The following is a 19,237-nucleotide window of genomic DNA, read 5'->3' as shown; positions in this document are numbered from 1 at the left end:
ACACTGTCTAACATTTGGCGCCGTGTGGGAAACTTTCCATTATATCTTTCATAATTCAAACAATGCTTGGCTGGAAGTTTTCATTCTTTGATTTTCTTTTACTGCTAATTTGCCAGTTTCTCAATATTATTAAAATAACTGCTGGTGCCTCCAATATGAATTAGGTAAGTTTTGTGTTAACCTTGATTACTCTTTTAAATTGTAACTCAGAATGACACCTCATGTACAAAATCTAAGACCCAAAATTGATGGTGTATTAGAAACATAAACACAAGTGAGGGCAGTATAAATAACTCCCTATTTTTTTTATGACACCCAAAATAATATGTTGCCTCAATATAGCTATCAGAGTATACTATAAATTGTTACCTCTGCTTAGGTTTCAATAAAATAAATGCATAAATCATTTTGACATGTAAACCTGAATAGTTATCTGTGGGCCCACACTCACACATTCATACTCAGCAATCACAATACATAACAAAAAAACCCTGTTGCAGGCCTGAATCGAAGCTTGGGAGAGGAAGCCTAAAAATGTGACGGCCGTTTCACTTGTTTACACAACCAATAAAATAAAATGCACGTGCAATATACTCAGTACTCACGAATCCCAGTCAAGGGGATATAAAGGCGAACTTGGCGATGGCAGCAGGCAGAGCACCGGGTAAACCACAGCAGGAAGATCAGCAGAACAGAAAACAGCAGCGACAGTCTACATCACACCAGCAGGATGGAAGATCGCTCTCTGTGTGGTCCAAAAGGAGCATCCCGATCCTCTCTCTTTTACAGTCACAAATGTCCGTCTCTTGAATCAAATAAATTAACTGAGCCAGCAGGTCCAGACACTATTTCACGGCGAATTATCGGTAGCTTGTCTCAATTATTTCACATGCAAAGCTAACAGTAGGCTACGAAAACAATGCTAATGGCAATTGTGCTATCGCTAACTGCTATTCACAGTTAGTGACACAATATATACTACAACACTTAATTACAGCATATATAATCACACACATGCACATGTATATTTACCTCTTGTCGATTTCAATATGCCAAAACACAGCATAACTGGTTGTCAGCCTCAGTAATGGATAACAATGTCCTTCTACAACCTACTAAACCTCACGAAGTTCGTTCACTTCGTCTCTGTCTCTCTGACTGGATCTCTGCAGGTTACAGCTAAGCCCTGCCCCTCTACCTGGGATTGTAATTACATTGGCTTATAGGTCATGACCTTCCAACAAAAGTACAGAAAGACGATGATTGACATATTAGGCTGCTATCAGGTTAAACTGTGTGGCAGATTACCCTTACATGTGCTGAACAGGTGCTGAATCATGTACACTTCACTCAAACTACAGTCAACTGCATGAGCTTAAAACTTTGATCTTTTAAAAACTGTAAATGTAACTCTTACCTTTTAAACGTTTTATTAATTTTAACCATTTTAACATATGGCATTAACTTATATTTTCTTCACCATATTTATATATTTGGATTGCATTAAAATAATTTCAATAAATATCTAAATGAAATTTATCCAGGGCTACATATTATTTAGAACACTTCTCAACTTTGCATCTGTATGCACAAACACTTTGATGGTAATATAGCTAAATATTGTGAACACAAAAACTACACTAGAGCAAGTCAAAATGCCTCTACTCCTTACATATATGTAATAATTTTTGGTTTAGGAATTCAGTTTCGGTAAAGTCAAAAAACGTTTCTTCGTTTTTATTAGCACACTACAAACCAAGGTTTATGGTACATGACGCCCTCAACTGTATCGGTGTGTGTTTATAAAACATTACATTAACTAAATGTGTAAATATGTGTCAATAACACACAACTTAATTCAGAGTCAGTGTATAGTATTTGTTTTCAGCAACTCCATTTCCTAAGTCGATACAAAAAAAATTGAAATAAAACATTAAGTCAAAATATCTAATTTATTCAAAAATAAACATTGAAAAATACATTAACAAACAAGAACTGGAACATGTGATGTTATAATATATATATATATATATATATATATATATATATATATATATATATATATATATATATATATATATATATATATATATATAAAACAATAAACAGGAACTGGAACAGGTGATGTTAATATATACATATACAGTGCTATATTAAAAGTTACAGGAACTAAAAACCGTCAAATAAATAACTAAAAGGATTGTAAATAGATAAGATCTAAACACAAGGTGCATATGCCATCATTTATTAATAATACAATATTAGAAATATAACAATTATTAAATTTGAATGTTACTTTAATTATTAGGCTATATTTAAAGTTATTAATATATTAAGGCATTATTAGTAATATTATTTCAATAATTTATAATTTGTATTCTAATAAGAGTTATGATGGCAATGTGGGGTAATTACATAACCCCGAAAGTGGGAGACTGAAGAATGCCCTCCTCCATGTGTTGGGCAAAGCTGTTGTAGGAAGCATGGAGAGGCAGCCTAAGCTCGATGCCACAGGTGTTGGCCTCAGGATAAATCCTCCCTGGAGTGTGTATGAAGCTTATCCTAGGGCTCACAGGGAATCCTAGGCGCGGGATGGTAGAGGCACCCGACCCAAAAATCAAAATAGCTTCTAGGGTTACCAGATGCGACCCCTCTGAAAATCCAGAAACAAAAAAAAAGTATAAAAAGACAAAAAGCTTTACCACCAAGGACAACATACAGTTGTTTGTCATTTAAATTTTCCAGAAATGTCAAATAAAATTTCACTTTTTAAAAAAAGAATTGGGAAAGATCCGTCATTTTTAAATTGTTACACCTCAACACTGTGTGGGTATGAAGCATGGGTCTGACTGGGGGCGTTCACCACTTAGTCCGGAGTAAAATTGACAATGCTATATGATTGACACCTCAATTCTGATAATGATAGGCTGCATGTAAACAAGGCAGATTTGAGGACTGTGTGTTTTTCTATTTTTTCATTTCTGGCCGTGCTGATTAAAACCATGTTGTGTTGATGTGTACTTACACAGAGTTTTGCAGTTTAACAAATTTATTGATTTGAATGAGGCCTGAGAACATTTATTGTGAAGAATTTTCAGGAAATTAAATGCGTTTATTCACGATTTTAAAGTTGCTTCTTTGACCACCAGTCAGACATGGATAGGAACAACATGGTTTTGCAACTAACCTTCTACCTCCAGCAGCCAGTCCCGCCAAAAACCAATGGTGCGGGCTTCCGCCCTCCGACTGTTTGTCCCCACCTCCGAAAATACTGGTGTAAAAAGGTTGATTATGTCTGTAGCCACAAGAGGCTTTTCAACATACACAAAAACCTCCTGTAGAAGGTTTGGATGTTTCTTCATGTTCTCCAGCAGCCCCAAGCATTTTAGACCCTCCTTGAGTCTAAAAAAGAAAAAGAAAAAAAAGGGGTGGATACATATTTAAGAGTGGAAAAGTCAAGTTTACCACTTCTTTATCATGCAGTAGAGCTGTGTATGTAAGATGTCAAATTATTTTGACAACAGGTGACTTTTCTATTAGAGTTTATGATGTTTTTAATATGAAATTGTGAGAAAAGATAATGTGGGTGTGGTTGCAAAGTTAAAATTAGATTAAGTGTTATGTATTAAGGTTCATTATATTAGAAAACATGTATTTATATTCAGGTAAAAATTAGACAGTGAATAAGTAAATAACTGGCACGAACTTTGTGTTTCTAGTTGAGTACTTGTTGATAGGGTTTTGTTGTGTTATGAGTTGTTACTATGGTTACTAGGTTATAAACAAGTGGTTACTAGGCGCACTAAAAGGAAGCAGATGCCACCTGTCTAATTTTTTCACCTGTTTTACACAAATCTTATCTCGGGTTCTCAGTCTGAGACACTAGTAGTATTTACATTTAATTTACATTTAATTTTCCTCTCATAAGTAATTTGAGGTAAATTACAAAATTAAAAGAAATTTATCCAAAATTGACTACTCAGTTCTCACAAAAAAGGAAGACATACAGTATTTGTAATTATAAGATGAAAAAAAAAAAAGTGCTAGTTTTAATTTTCCGGCATATCATAGTGTAAATGTGTACATATGTTAACAAAACATTGTGCTTACTATTGTAGGCATGTTTTTTTATTTTTATGTCAATAAACTATATTCTAAAGTGTAATTAAACCTCTGCTTTCTTCAGGCTTCAGTCAGGATGCACTTCAAACAGGCAGTATCAGTAAAAATATTATGTAAATGTTTTTTTCTGCAAATATTTCCTGTAGTAACGTTAAAGACCTAACTTAAGAACTAACTTTGGAAATCATTATACTTACTGCTCAAGGGGATCACGGAGTCTGTTCTCCAAGTGAAACTTGGCGGCTGACACCACCAGTGAATCCCTCTCCTCCAGCGTCCTAATGTATCTGATGGAGCCTAGCATGGCCAGTTGGTCAGCTGCCTCCATTATGGCCTCCCGGGCCAACTCCACCGTTTGGGCTTCCTGTATCTGAATAAATTGAGTTTTCCTTTTCTATGTATATAAGGACTATGTCAATAATAATGTATATAATAGTCAGTTAAGAGACAGCAGACTTTTCCTTATTCTTTTTCCTCCTTATTGTCTGGTTTGTGACTTTTTGACTGTAACGGGAGTACTGTATATTTAGAGTCTGTTAACACATTGTGAAAAAAATGTGTTTAAAAGTGTTTGTTAGCTTGTTAATGATAACATTACAGTTAACAGCTAACGACTTAGGAGCTGACGTTTGCATTTACAGTGAGTGCACTGATGATAACGTTACGTTTGTATGAGTAAAAACTCTGCAACAGCTCAATCATGTCAATGACGTTAACACTTAACGTTACTTACTTACTTCCTATCGCATTTATTCTTTGGCAATGTGCTGCACATCTCCCTGTGACAGGTTCATCTTGTCTAGCAGCTCCTCCAACTTTTAGACACACCAACTAGCAGAGCTGTTTCAAGCTTTTTCAGGGCCAAAAGGAGAGCACTGTTGTTGCCAACTTGGCCTGTGTTTGTGGTGTGACTTATTCATCTCTAGTCTCTATAAGTTTTCCAGGTGAATTTAATGATGAATTTTAATGATTAATTATTTGATGATTAATCATATAATCATTTTCAAAACATTCAAAACTGTTACTGTGTTATTTCTGTTTCAAAAGGCAGCAATAAATAACACATTAAAATCTAGAATGTTCATGTAATATTACACATTAGCAGTGAAATTAATTAATGTATAATAATCTTGATAATCGTAAAAACATGATTATTTTTCAGACTATAACCGTACCAACAAAATCTCTAATATTTGCATCCCTACTTGTGTGTTTGTTTTGTTGTGTGTATATATATATATATATATATATATATATATATATATATATATACACAGTACAGGCCAAAAGTTTGGACACACCTTCTCATTCAATGCATTTCCTTTATTTTCATGACTATTTACATTGTAGAGTCTCACTGAAGGCATCAAAACTGTGAATGAACACATATGGAATTATGTACTTAACAAAAAAGTGTGAAATAACTGAAAACATGTCTTATATTTTAGATTCCTCAAAGTAGCCACCCTTTGCTTTTTTTGATAACTCTGCAAACCCTTGGTGTTCTCTCAATGAGCTTCATGAGGTAGTCACCTGAAATGGTTTTACCTTCACAGGTGTGCTTTGTCAGGGTTAATTAGTGGAATTGTTTCCCTTATTAATAAAAAAAGCAAAGGGTGGCTACTTTGAATAATCTAAAATATAAGACATGTTTTCAGTTATTTCACACTTTTGTGTCAAGTACATAATTCCATATGTGTTCATTCATAATTGTTATGCCTTCAGTGAGAATCTACAATGTAAATAGTCATGAAAATAAATAAAAAAACGTATTGAATGAGAAGGTGTGTCCAAACTTTTGGTCTGTACTGTATATATATATATATATATATATATATATATATATACACATAAATCCTGAAATAAATTTGTGTATCCTTCTGTGTGCATTCATTAATATAGAGACTGATCTAACTCCATATTTTTTTTGTACTGCATTTTAAGTTACATTGTAAAAAAAAAACATAATACAATACATAATGTAACTTACCTTCTTCAGCTTGTCCCTGAAATCCATGTCTGCTATGTCCTCCAGGACTGGTGCAGGGGATGGTAGTCCACACAACTGGCTGTAGAGCCTCTGGGAAAAGAAGTGTGGCTCTACACCCCCATGCACCAGGCAGACAGCCATCATCATTCCAACTAACCGGTAGTGTCCATCATGCAGTGCTAAGACAAAACAAAGTAGACTTTATTTACTTTCCTTATTCAAATAAGGATCGTAATATCACTTTTTCACTGCCAATACTGACTAAGATTCCTTTACATACCATGTGACGATTATGCTTTCAGTGTTTACCATTCTATGATATTCAGAAAAATCATGGTTGTTTAATTTTCCTAAAAGTTATCATGGTAAAACCAAATTACAATTTATCCAGCCCATCAACAAACTGTTACGTTTTTGTCCTATCACCCGAACCCTACTGTGGTTCCAATCCATTAATTTAAATATATATATACCGTATTTTCCAAACTATAAGTCGTTCTTTTTTCCTACTTTGGCTGGTCCTGCGACTTATAGTCAGGTGCGACATATATGAAAATATTTATAATTTAACACGTTTTTAAATGTTAATTCATACTGAAAACATTACCATCTACAGCCGCGAGAGGGCGCTCTAGACTTGTGAAAACTAGAACGCTGCTCCTAAAGTTAACTGAGAAAGAAAAGAGATAACAAACTGGAGGTAGTAAAATATGCAGCCGAAAACGGTAATCGAGCAGCAGAAAGAAAGTTTGAAATGAGGGAGAAACTTGTGAGGGACTGGTGAAAAGGTGACTCTTACTGCAATGAAGAAATCAGAGAAAGCTAATCGGCTAATCGCGGGCTGAAAGCAAGATGGCCAGAGCTGGAGGAACGAGTCCACAGGTGGGGGCTTGAACAACGTGCTGCCGGGAGGGGCTTATCAACGGTGCAGTTACGTCTCCACGCCCTGCTACTTGTTCTGTGTGCTATTATATAGTTCAATAACTGTTAATGTGTTACGTTAACATACTGGACACCTACCATATTCAGCCTGTTGTTCTGTGTGCTATTGTGTAGTTGACAGATGAAAAAGGCAGGTTTACGTCTTGGATTTTGAGAAATAAATTTCTAAATAAATGCGACTTATAGTCCGGAGCGACTTATAGTCCGGAAGATACGGTAAGTTTGCAGCAATTTTACACACCCATTACAGACATCTAATAAATGTATGTGCCAAACACAAATTCACAGCCTAGTTCCAGTATTGGTATTAACATTCCTACATTAAAAAATGTAACATAAGCAACCGTATTTGTATTTACTGGTGTGAAGCTTGAATTCACCTTGAGCATTACAGGCAAGGGTCTTGTTCCAGTCGGGCCCGTCGAAAATATAACTGCAGTGAATTTCCCGCATTAACAGCCGGAGGAACTCACGCGTGGGTCCACCTTCATCAGCTGCCCCCTCACCAATGCCGTCAGCGTCCACAAAAACACAGTCTATTTTGTCCTCTGGGTTAAACCTTTGCCTGTTAAAGGCACGGATCGCACCCTCCAGTACATTTTCGCGCACCACATTTATTTGATTAAATCTGGAAAATGTGGTGGCTACCTTGTTGGCCATTTCTTGTAGAATTTCATTTAGGGTCATTCTAAAAATCAGAGAGAGTTATAAAATGACAAAGCACATGCACATTTTTTGAAGCACCATAGTCACTGTTAGCGACGATGCCAGTGTTAGCAGCATCGGTTCTGCGCCTCTCCCGGAACTGATGGGGGCAGTACACGAACGAGAGTCAACTCTACCATATCTAAAAAAACGGCATGTTCACTGCAAACTCACTGTCTTCTCTTTCCGATTTACAGCCCCCCTCTCTTGGCTTCAAATAACATGCTAACTGGGAGGGAGGCTGAATTACACTTAAAAAAAGTGCATTCCTGACAGTGGGGAATGGGCCAAGATGGTCCCTTGACTTCTCATGTCAAGATATCTGAATGAAAAGTGTTCATTAGAACCACAAGAGTTCCATTCCATAGGGATTTAGGACTACACCCCTAGTGAGGGTAATGCCTTTTTAAAGCGTACAAATTGATATAACTTTACCACCCATCTTCAAAAAGACTTACTCATTTGCCAGCTCATCTTCCACTATATATAGTTCTGGAGAAGATGGTGGAGAGATGCTGTCATCTCGCACAGGTGCTGCAGCGAAAGGTGGAGCTGGGGCAGCGGATGAAGGTGGAGCTGATGCTGGGGCAGCAGATGAAGCTGAGGCTCTCACAGGTGCTGCAGCTAAAGGTGGGGCTGCTGATGCTTGGGCAGCAGATGAAACTGAGGCTCTCACAGGTGCTGCAGATAAAGGTGGAGCTGGGGCAGCAGATGAAGGTGGAGCTGATGCTGGGGCAGCAGATGAAGCTGAGGCTCTCAGGCGGTGCTGCAGCTAAAGCGGTGGGGCTGCTGATGCTTGGGCAGCAGATGAAACTGAGGCTCTTACATGTGCTGCAGCGAAAGGTGGAGCTGGGGCAGCGGATGAAGGTGGAGCTGATGCTGGGGCAGCAGATGAAGCTGAGGCTCTCACAGGTGCTGCAGCTAAAGGTGGGGCTGCTGATGCTTGGGCAGCAGATGAAATTGAGGCTCTCATATGTGCTGCAGCGAAAGGTGGAGCTGGGGCAGCGGATGAAGGTGGAGCTGATGCTGGGGCAGCAGATGAAGCTGAGGCTCACAGGTGCTGCAGATAAAGGTGGGGCTGCTGATGCTTGGGCAGCAGATGAAACTGAGGCTCTCACAGGTGCTGCAGATAAAGGTGGAGCTGGGGCAGCGGATGAAGGTGGAGCTGATGCTGGGGCAGCAGATGAAGCTGAGGCTCTCACAGGTGCTGCAGCTAAAGGTGGGGCTGCTGATGCTTGGGCAGCAGATGAAACTGAGGCTCTCATATGTGCTGCAGCGAAAGGTGGAGCTGGGGCAGCGGATGAAGGTGGAGCTGATGCTGGGGCAGCAGATGAAGCTGAGGCTCTCACAGGTGCTGCAGATAAAGGTGGGGCTGCTGATGCTTGGGCAGCAGATGAAACTGAGGCTCTCACAGGTGCTGCAGATAAAGGTGGAGCTGGGGCAGCAGATGAAGGTGGAGCTGATGCAGGGGCAGCAGATGAAGCTGAGGCTCTCGCAGGTGCTGCAGCTAAAGGTGGAGCTGGGGCAGCGGATGAAGGTGGAGCTGATGCTGGGGCAGCAGATGAAGCTGAGGCAGCAGATGAAGCTGAGGCTCTCGCAGGTGCTGCAGCTAAAGGTGGGGCTGCTGATGCTTGGGCAGCAGAGGAAACTGAGGCTGTCATAGGTGCTGCTGTTAAAGCTGGATCTGTTGGTGGAGGTGGGGCAGCGGATGAAAGTGGAGCTGATGCTGGGGCTGCAGACAGTGGAGCTGAGACTGCAGATGATGGGGCCTCGTCGCAACTTGACAAGGAAAGGATTTAATTAATTAAAAAAACATAAGAACAATGGTATTTAACTCAGATAATTCACCAATTATATTATGGCTGAAACAAATAATCGATTAAATCATTCATAAAAAAAAATGCAACCAATTCTATCCTTGATGGGTTAGTTTATGTTGGGATGAACAACATCATACACGTTATACTGTAGTGTCTCTCTGACCTCATTTTTGTTACTGTACTGGCAGTCTCTAATAGACTTTCCTGTATTGTTTCAAAAGAGCATTGTACAAGAACACAATGAAGATATGCTTTTTTTTCTTTTCATTTAAATTCTACAGGGGTTTTTTGCATACAGAAAATTCCGGTGTCCCACAAAGAGGTTTTGTGCCAGTGCCAAAGGGGAATTTTAGCAGCCAGCCTCCCTCTCATCCACAGCTTCTACATTTTACACATTCGGCTGGCGCAAATAAGCCAACTGAGCTGCATTATTTAGATTGGACCTTAATGCTCCATTGTGAAGCTAGCACTAATGGGATCTTTGTTTCTACAGTCAGACTGTACTGGACTCTCCAGGTGACCATGCTGCCTTGGGGACCAGCTTTCTAGTGAGGAGACGCTAGGGTTTGGTACCGGCCACTCTTTTTCTGTTACAGTACAGATAACGGTAACGGACGTTACAGACAACAGAAACATATCACACTAGTTAACAGTTATACTTAACAGCAGCAGGTAACGTTACCCCACTGTTAGCTATTAGCTGGATAAAATACAGCTAAAATGCTGACAGCTTAACAGTATAATGTGTGACTGAGGCTGTCAGAAAAATAACACAGACAAGACTAAATGCTGTGAAACTGGTAAACCTCGTTGTGCATTCATAGTTATTGTTAAAAGTTATTAATATTATATTTTTAATACATCATTAAAATTTCCCAATTTTTTGTAAATGTATCCGATTCCGTGACTCAAAAACGTGATCTGATCCTTGATTTTTTTTCATCCGTTTCACCCCTACTTACAACATTTTGATATTTAGAACATTTTACACACCACACAAAATAAAACACCTCCCTCTCCCCTCCCAAACCTGTCCCTACCAACTATCTAATAGTTAATTCTTTCTTACACTGTACTGTATCTTTTATTCTTGTATTTCTATCTTATTCTACTTTAGCCATTTTTTATTTTATATCGCTTTTTAAACTGCTCTTTAATATTTTATGTAAAGCATTTTGAATTGCCTAGTTGCTAAAATGTCCTATGCAAATAATAGTAATAGCAGTTACCTTATGTAAGTTCATTTTTTTTACTTAGGAGCAAAATGTGCTCCTTAGGAAAACAGTTACCGTCAAGCCCTGTTATTAATAATTAAACAAACTGGAGTTTGAGGTCAAATGTAGCCATTAGAATTTTTTGTTTCCTTGACATAAAAAAAGACATTTTCACCATAAATTAGTGGCTAAAAATGTATCAGAATGAGGAATTGAAGTGTTTGGACCCCCACCCACACACACACTTAATAAGTGTTTCCTCCCCAAAGGCACATTCTGAGCCTGGGAAAGCCTGTACTGAAATATTAAAGTTTGCACTTTTTTATCAGAATACTAATCAATAAATCGGAGGAATATTCAACAGATTAATAAATTATAATGATAGTCATTGGTTGCAGCCCTAATTTATAGAGCTACATCAAAAAGGATCAATAACTGACAACTCCACTTAAGCACATTGAACTACTACTGGCAGGTACAAGAAATACACTTGACTTGTACAGTATTGTGATAGTACCTTATTGCGAATGTAAAGTGCTGATCTCCTTAACAATCCAACGATGACAGAAGGTGTGCTCTGTGTTAACACCAAGGGTGTCACATGCCTTGTGGAATTAACCCTACAGAGGTCAAAAGATTGCCCAATTTGGGGGAAGAGGCTCCTCAGGGATTCCTCAAACTCCCTTTCTGATTGGTCCCTTGCCACTATGAGCCTGTGAATGGCTGTACCATCTGTTAAATGAATGGACATCGAAAACACAATAGTCAGTGTATAGGCTGTAATGACATTGTTATAACAAATATTGTGTAATGATCAAAAGCTGTAGCATATGCAACTACAATACATACCCCTGGGATTGGTGTACCGCTGTACACCATCATTAAGTAATACGACCCTGAATGTGTATGTCAGTCTTCTCCGTTGCCTTTGCCGTCCACGGGAGGGTCCACTCTGAGTCTCGTTACGAAACTCTTCAAATCTTTAAGAAGTGAAAACACTTAAAAATGATGGCAAGGAAACAGATTACATGATCTGTAGTCTAAACACAGTTATCTTCTTTAATTAAAAAATAATACATATTTCAAAAGATTACTTTTTGGGGGGCTTTTCCCTTTATTCTAAAGTGACAGTGGATAGACAGAAAAGGTGGGAGAGAAATGGGGGATGACGCAGCAAAGGGCATCAGGTCGGACTCAAACCCAGGCCACTGCAAAGGACTCAGCCTACATGGGGCGCACTTACTGGGTGAGCTAGAGGTCTCCCTAATAATAGATATTTATTACTTCATTATAAATTCATGACTGACAGTGTTCTCTATTAAAAAAACTATTTGAAAAACCATTTATAGACAACAATTTCATAATTTTTGCTTTGACCTTGTATAAAACTTGTCACTCCATTATAAAAGTGTAATACTGCACCAAACCTTTTTGAGGTTTCCATACTTCTTTAGAGTTACAGATTCGCGTTTTTTCAGTAATGCGGTAAAAATGAGGCCACAAGAAATGAACGTGACGCATTTAAAGTGGCTTACAATTCACTGAATAATCATGATTAAGTTCGAAAATCGATTTTAACTATGTTTGTGATATTTGTTTAATTTACGCACATAGATAATCCAAAAGTAATCCAAGCAATGGCTTGATCACTAATTTGGTCAAACAAGTGCAGGTGCACTCACCAAAGACTTTTTGAAACACTAGATAAACTTCAAACTTCAAAATTCTAAAATCAATTTTATTCTGCAGGCTGAACATCCTTGTTAGACTTGTCTCCTAACATGTATGTACATTAGGGTTAGGTAATAGATTAAATCAATAATGGAAATTTTATGTATAATACATTTAACATTCCAAACGTTAGCTACATGTACGATTAAGATTCTTATACACTCAGTTTGATAGGAAGTAGCTAAAGCCTGAACTGGAACTGAATATAAATTCAGTTATAACGTTATAAAACGTTAGGCTTGACCTTGAATGTTAGCTAACTTTCTGTCAGTATACGTTAGCATAGCCAGCACGTGGCGGTTTTATGCTAGCCAGATGCCAGTTTTATGTTAGGTAAAGTTAGCTCATTGCGGTGCAGGAAGACAAGTTATAACTTTCGGGGGATTAAAAAAAAAATTTATGTAGTTATGCCTGAAATCAAGTAACGTTAATGATAGTATGCATAACTAGCACCACATTTATCATTAGTTTTAAGATTTGTAGGCCTATCATAAGAACAAAACTTAACCACCTAGCAATAGCTTTTTAACATTACAAACATTACATGTAATTATTTATCTAACATTGTATCTCACCTCTCCAAAACTCCTCCATCGTCCTGTGGAGAACTGTCCTCCAGCAAATTATTAAAACTTGCGTTCATCTGGGCTCTGATATTAGATATCCTTCTTCTGAAACGGTCGCTTTCACCAGACATCTCGTCTTCAAGTAAGGTGTGAAGGGCGCACAGCCTCAGCCTCGATGTCTTTATATACGGTCTATTTTTGGTCCCAGTGGTCACTCGCGGTATTGCAACTAAAATACCCACTGTGGCCCAAAAAAGCAGACTATAAAAACTCTATAAAAGTTTTGGCAAATGTTGATAATTTACCTAGCTGTTTCCATTCTATTTTTTAAGACATTTCATATTTGGAAAACCTTTTTTCTTACTCACATCATCGATTTATGTTGTCTCGGGAACAATGGTCCTGATGTTAAAAAAAGATCAATAATTATAAAGGCATTCACAATCTCTTACATAGGCCTACAAACAGGGTTGGGTAGTAACAGATTACATGTAATCTGGATTACGTACAGTACATGCTTTGAGGAATCTAAAATATAAGACATGTTTTCATTTATTTCACACTTTTTTGTTAAGTATGTGTTCATTCATAGTTTTGATGCCTTCAGTGAGAATCTACAATGTAAATAGTCATGAAAATAAAGAAAACGCATTGAATGAGAAGGTGTGTCCAAACTTTTGGCCTGTACTGTAGTCAGATTACAATAATCAAGTAACTATAATCATCAGACAAAATAATGTTTAATCAGATTACTGTTACATTGTTGAGGATTACCTGATTACATTTTATCATGCAAACAATGCAACTTTTTATGATAGCCTAAATATCTTTTAATGTTTTTAGTTTTAAACATTATATGATGTGAGAAAAGACATAAACAGATTGATGTGGCTATGTAGGGACAAATGTATGTTCAGAGTAAAGAAAGTAGTAATAAATATAACATTTTTAGTTAATAGCGTTTTTTAGTTAGTGCACACAGGAATGCTTTAATGACATCAAAAAGATTTATTAGATGTAATGAAATACTATAGACAAAAAAATTGAGAATGCATTGATCACTTTTGTGGTGGTGTCTTTTACTTAATATGCATATTTATTGAAGTGATCTAAGAGTAATCCTAAAGAATCAGATTACTTAACATTTTATGGGTAATCCAATTGATTACATTACTGATTACAAAAATTGCCATGTAATTTGTAGTCACTAATGGGTTACATTCACAGTAATCTGACCCAATATAATACAAAATGGCTTTTATTTTCAAAAGCTGGGTAATGGTATATAAATGATTAAATGTCTTAACAGTTTGTCGTTAGTTATTGATACCCAAATAGGCTACATACCTGCTGTGAGGAAAATAAAAGGCCAGCATCCCCTCCCAATCTTTATGATCTTCCATTCATTTTAACCTCTTTTGAACAGTTGCTTATGTACAATCAGAAAACCCAATGACTAGTGTTTAGCAACATGATTAACGCATATTAACTGTACTGCTGTCCTATTAAAGATATCCCAGCAAAGCCCTGAAGACCACAGTATAGGCCTACATAACTCAGCTACCAGTGTTCTGACCTGCACCAAGCCTTGGCAGCAGATCACCCCTTCACCTTCGGTGTGTCCCAGTCAAGCCTGCATCACATTTTAAATCCTCATCCTCACCTATAAATAACTTAATGCACTCACCCCCAAAGGTTATCATACCTTCCCCCCCCCCAATACACAGCACTTCATGCATAAAAGGGCAGGCATAACACCATAATATATTATTGTAGGCCTAGATACAAAAATAAAATAATAATACTGGAAACACAAACATTATGATTTCTTAAGGTAAATATACTGTAAAAATGACAAACATTAGGCCTACTACTCCTTAGTGATTTTATTTTTAATGCAGCATCAATAATTGCCCACATATGTGCATTCACTTTTGGCATTTTATAAAGCAACTGTAGACCAACTATAATATAATAATTATAACATTAGCTCCCCTTATATGAGTTTGAACTTAACACGTTTTGTTTTTGCAAAATGGTTGGTTATTCAGAAGAGTGCTGGAACAGAGACTGTGCATAACAAAAAACATTTTTTGCACTTTTCCAAAAGAACACAACACATTTAAAAAAGAGGGCAGGGTCAAAGTAATATTTACGGCAGACTAATAAAAGAGTTAAGGCTGTGTGAGGTAAGTTAGAGCACTTGAACCCATCAAGTATTGTTCCTTCAAACTATTTTTGTTTAGCCAAGCAGTTATTGACATTATAATTGTGGATTAAGGGTTAGGCTAATTGGTTTTGTAATTATTAAAATCCATATTTTCTTTCGATTAGCCGACTTGACACGCATGCTACATTGTAGGTCTATTTCATTTAACATGTGAGACTTTTATGTATAAAAGCCTCACATGTTAAATTAAATATATATAGACTTAGGCCTATAGGATTGTATATCTCCACTACTGTAATTATAGGGTTAATCTTTTTTTCACAATAAGCTATGTAATGCGTGAGTCCGTTTTTATTTTCAAATATTTGTGTTGTTGTTTTATAAATATCTATTTTTGGGTCCGGTACTGTAGATGCGATAGGCCTAACTATGCATAAAAAAAGTGCGTCGTTAATTCATTGACATTTATCCATAGTAAATATTGTATGTATTAGAACGTTAATATAATTGCAAGGAGTTTTTACATTTTGATGTTTAACATTGACAATTAGGATGTTAGTGGTCTAAAGTTAAACAGAGACGGTTTAGCATGGCGCCAATAAACACGGAAGAAGAAGAAGAAGAAGAAGAAGAAGAAGAAGAACATAGATATATGGAAGAAGAAGAAGAAGAAGAAGAAGAAGAAGAAGAAGAAGAAGAAGAGTTCTATCGAGATCGTGACAATGGCAAGGAGAAGTTTCATTTTACGTTGCAAACAAACAGTGAATGATTGTGTCACAAAAGGTCCTTTGCAATTCCCAGGCTTGAATCACACTCAGAGACGTTGAATTTAGTAAAAATGATTTTTATATTTTTCTTTTCATTTCACTCAGCAAATGTACATTTCCATTAGGCGAAAATAGACACTCCGATTTCAACCAGTCTATAAAGAAAGGGGCTACAGTCTTTACCCTTTTCTAATTAAGGGAGGAGAGAAGAAGGCCAGCAGCACGCAGCGTCCACTCTGCTTTTCCCGTTTGGGCACTCACACAATACCAGTGCGCCGATCCGCCAGACATCCACAGCTGTCCGCTGTCCTGCCCCTCTATCTGTGCTCCGTCCTGCACTCCTCGAGAGCCCTCCAGCTCTGCTCCAAAAACCTTTTTCCACACCGCTCCCGCTCTCACGCCGCTCCTTTCTTCTGCTCTCCCCGTATCATTTAGCCAAATGCGCTCCTGGTGTGTTTGAGCGCATTCCAGGTTCCTCTAGCATCTCTCCTGATCATGAGATCTGCCTCAGGTGCGCTGGGAGGAGTCCTCAGTTCTGTGCCAGGCAAACCACAACACCACACTATATACAAAATAAACCACCACTCTATATATACACACATAACATAAGAAAACTAGCTGCCTGGCTCCACTTTGTGACACTTCTCCCACCTTTAAGGATTGTCGTCCCGACAATCATCTCATGGTCTGTAACGACTTGGTTTGACTCCTGCAGTATTTCTGGTCGACCTGCGGGGCTGATCTACATCAATCTGACCTGGTTGTGAAGAGCCCGGTAAGGTTTCCAAAGTTTCTTCTACCGCCGATCCCATCTCTGCCACTGGACCCTGTCCTTCTAGGGTTGGCTGGACCAGGGGGGTCCCTGTTTCCCCCCCACTGTGATTTGGGGCTAGGATCCACTGTGGCCTGCATGGAAGCAGAAGAGGCAATGTACTCACCTCTGGAGTATCTTGTGGGGCAACAGGTCTCATTTGGAGCAGCGGTAGGTCTGGACAGGGCCTAAGATGATTTCTGTGGATGGTCTTTGTTGGCCCATCACGGCCTTCTGGTCGAATTCTGTATGCCGGACTGTCTGAAGAGAGACTGGATATGATGACATATGGTTCTCGTACCCACCTTGGGGTCAGTTTGCCCTGGGCTCGCCAGCGAAAGTTCCTCACCAATACTCTCTCTCCCGGCAGTAATGGTAGCGCCATCCTTTTTTTATTATACCTCTTCTGGTCTCTGGCTTGTCTGAGTTTGGAGCATTTCAACACTGCTTCATATGCTTGCAGCAGTGTCTGGTGGTGCGCCTGGACCCATCCTCCCTGTTGGTTGGTCTGTGGAGGTGTAGGGGCTGCCATCAACATATCCACCGGAAGACGGCCATGCCTGCCGAACATTACAAAGAAGGGAGAGAGACCAGTAGACTCATTTACAGTGTTGTTATATGCATGTACCAACTCTGGTAACCGCTTAGCCCACTGTGTCTGTTCTTCTTCATTCAAAGAACTCCGAAGAGTCAGCAGTGTGTGATTGAACCTCTCTACTGAACCGTTTCCTTGAGGATGGTACGGGGTAGTACGACTCTTCCTGGCTCCATACATATGGCACAGTTCTGCGAAGACTGCTGATTCAAAAGCCAATCGATGATTCTCTCAGGGCTATTGCCAAAGGCTGGATGATGCATTTCCACAATACTTTCGCTGTCGTCACGGCCGTCTGGTCCTTTGTAGGAACGGCCCATGCAAATCTGGAAAACACATCCACTGCGACCAAAATATAAGGGTACACATCTCCAGGTCGCCCCAATGACAAATAATCCACAGCCACTAATTCAAGTGGATAAGAAGTAGGAACAGGCCTTAGGGGTGCCCTTACCTCTTGGTGAGACTTCTGTTGCAGGCAATGGCCACAGTTGGTTGACCATCGGTGAACATCCTCCCCTTGTCCTGGCCAATAGAACCTGCGCTGAAGTACAGATAAAGTCTTTGTGCCAGCCAAATGGCCAACTGCTTCATGGTATTGTCTCCATATCAATTTTTCTCCACCCTCGGGCGCTACAATCTGTTCAAGCAGTTCCGTTGTGTTTGTCTTTTACAGTCCTCAACAACACCCCCCCTTTAATGCTGAACTGTGCCCATGACCTGTTAAAAGGTTGTAACAGCTTGATTCTGTGTTTAGGAGTGTTTTCTGAAATCTGTTTACCTTCTTGTATCAGGACCTTCACTAAACTTAATGTGGAGTCTTCTTGCTGGCGTGATGCCCAGGGCTCCAACTGCTCCAGGTCCGCTGTGCTCTCTGTTGTAATGGCCATGGAAATAGAAGTTTCTGGTGATCGCCGTGACAAGGCGTCTGCATTTCCATTTTCTCTCCCTGGGCGGTATTTGAGTGTATAGTTAAAATTTGCCAGCTGGGCCACCCACCTCTGCTCAGCTGCCCCAAGGTTTGCAGTATTCAAATGCACCAGCGGATTATTGTCAGTATACACAGTTACATCAGAACCCCAGAGATAATCCTTGAATTTTTCTGATACAGCCCATTTAAGGGCCAGCAGTTCCAATTTAAAGGAACTGTAGTTCTTGTCATTCCTCTCGTTGGGGCTTAGGGATCGACTTGCATAGGTTATTACTCGTTCTTTATCTTCCTGTACCTGTGACAGGACTGCTCCCAAGCCCTCGAAACTAGCATCAGTGTACAGTCTGAAAGGCAGGTTAAAATCTGCATAAGCCAAAATGGGAGCACTCACCAACTGGTTCTTCAAGGTTTCAAAGGCTTCTTGGCAACTGGAGTTCCACTCGACAGGCTGAGTCTTCGACCCATTCTGTTTGGCTCCATGTGTTAACGCATGTAGAGGGGCAGCAATTTTTGCAAAGGAAGGAATGAAACGTCGGTAATAACCCACAAACCCTAAGAAAGAACGTACCTGGCGTACAGTAACGGGTGGGGGCCAATCTCGTACAGCTTTAACCTTCTCGGGGTCAGGCGACACTCCATGTTGGCTCACTACATGTCCCAAATAGTGTACTTCGGTTTGGAACAGCTTGCACTTTTTTTGGCTGCAACTTCAGTCCATGTTCCTTAAGTTTCTGAAACACTCGTTCCAGGTGAGCCATATGTTGGTCAAATGTTTCTGAATACACAATAATGTCATCCAGATAAATCAGTAGGGAATCATTTACCTGTGAACCCAGACATCGCTGCATCAGCCGCTGGAAGGTGGCTGGCGCA

This window comes from Perca fluviatilis, chromosome 4 (assembly GCF_010015445.1).
Source record: "Perca fluviatilis chromosome 4, GENO_Pfluv_1.0, whole genome shotgun sequence".
Classification (NCBI taxonomy): domain Eukaryota; kingdom Metazoa; phylum Chordata; class Actinopteri; order Perciformes; family Percidae; genus Perca; species Perca fluviatilis.
The sequence above is the reverse complement of the archived record's forward strand: the minus strand, read 5'-3'. Positions refer to the sequence as shown.